This window comes from Mercenaria mercenaria, chromosome 18, assembly GCF_021730395.1.
Source record: "Mercenaria mercenaria strain notata chromosome 18, MADL_Memer_1, whole genome shotgun sequence".
Taxonomy (NCBI): domain Eukaryota; kingdom Metazoa; phylum Mollusca; class Bivalvia; order Venerida; family Veneridae; genus Mercenaria; species Mercenaria mercenaria.
Window position 1 is genome coordinate 19,983,545 of NC_069378.1, and position 2,128 is coordinate 19,985,672.

Consider the following 2,128-nt stretch of genomic DNA (forward strand, 5'->3'; position numbering starts at 1 on the left):
CGAACTATCAATTGTACAGCACAAACTGGTGAATGCACAACACAAACTAAGAAATGTACTGGACAAACTAGTAAATGTACATAACAAACTGTTTTATCTACAAGAAAGATTATAATTTGTACCGAATATATAGGGAAATGCACATGATGAAGTAATAATCATCATGTAAAGACAGTCTAGGCGTTCAATAGCGGGGCTTATACAATTCTATATGACCCTGTTAAATCCATCTATTTTAAGATCGGGAAGTGCCGAATTTTTTATATAAAAAATAGGCTTGATTTTTTGATATCAAAAAATTATTTCTTGATACATGTATCAAGAAGTCGATTTTTGATATCAGAAAAATCATTTTATTGATATCAAGAATTCGATTTCTTGATATCAAGAAATAACACGATTTTTTGATATCAACAATTCATTTCCTGATATCAAACATTCTATTTTTTGATATAAAAAAATGGACAGCATTTCTTGATATCAGGAAATGAAATCCTGATTGAAAAAAGTCGTTTCTTGATATCAGAAAATGAATTCTGTAATCAAGAAGTCGATTTTTCTGATATAATAATGTGACTGATTTTTTGATATCAAGAAATGATTTTCTGATATCAAGAAATGGAATTCTTGATATCAAGAAATCGAATTTTTGATATAAAGATGCCTATAAAACAGTAAAACGGCGCCCCATAAAGTTATGTTTCGAGACCCAATACGAATAGCACTCTCAAAGGTTAATACATTTTAATCTACATGACAATACTGAATACCTGACAATGAAACATGCCTATTATATATAAAGGATATTTGTTTGTTTTGAGTGAATATGGAATACATCTCACTGAGAAGTGAGAAAATTTCAGATATTTTCATGAGCGCGTAGCGTGAGTGAAAATGTGAAAAATTTCTCACTTCGAGGTGAGATATATTCCATATTCACGAAAAACAAACACATTTTCTTTTTATTTTATGCTTAATTACGTTGAGATGTGCATTTTGCAACAAATTTTAATCTCAGCGCGGGAAACAGACGCGCGTAAACGGACATGACGTCGTGTTGTGACGTTAGAAATACGCACACGACATAAAGTTTCATTCTATTTTATTGTTTGCTGCATAACGGTATGAAATTCTCATTAAGTATAATAATTTGAATCGAAATATACTAGAGCTATCAAGAACAAACTGCGACTACAATTTTCATCCTGTTTTAAGCAAATAATTCAAAATCTATACACAACGTGCAAGTAGATCGGCATTTACAGTGAGTGATGTGCAGTGAGTGATATGGGTTATATCTCACTGATAAAACAATATTTCATCAGTTATTTGGCATAAAATAAAACACAGTAACAATAACTCAATGTTCTAATAGTGTTGCTGATGCAGCATTGTTGTGTCCCTTGGTATGTACATAATCCAGTTACACAATTTTTCCGCAGGATATCTTGCATTTTACTTTTATAATTATTTCAAATAATTTCATGATTCTTGAATTGTTTCATGTAGTAAAATGTGTTTTTATATAAGTTACTGTCTACATTATTATTTCTTTCAATCCTTATTTTTTGCACATTTAGATTCACAAAAGACATAATATTGAAGACATTTTTAAGGACATGAAAATGACCATCAAACGTTATTTTAGCCAACAAAACTGTTTCATTGATCTTTTTGCTTTGAGTAGTTTATAGCCTAAATGCCATGAAATTGCAAAATAAGTATTAAACCACATCTGTATATTAGCTGTATTTTTAACCCAGAAATCTATTTGATGAAATGTCTGGAAACCATTGATTGGACAAATTCAGTATGCATTGAAGAAAATCTATATTTTGTGTGTCATATGAAGTCGCACAAAGTATATTGTGAATCTTTCGATAGAATCTCTTACAAAAATGTCTTCTTACTGAGTTACCCATGACATCATAAGTAAAATGAAAAATGAAATAAAAAGTGAAACAATATTCTTTTCATATCATTTTTTTTCCATAGTTAAATATACAGACAAGCTGTCTTAAAATTTGTTAACTTTAGAATGGTTGCCATTGTAAACGAAAACCTACCCCTATGCAAATTATGGCGCTTGTGTTCTTTAAATATAATTTCTGTGGCTTCTTTCAAGTAA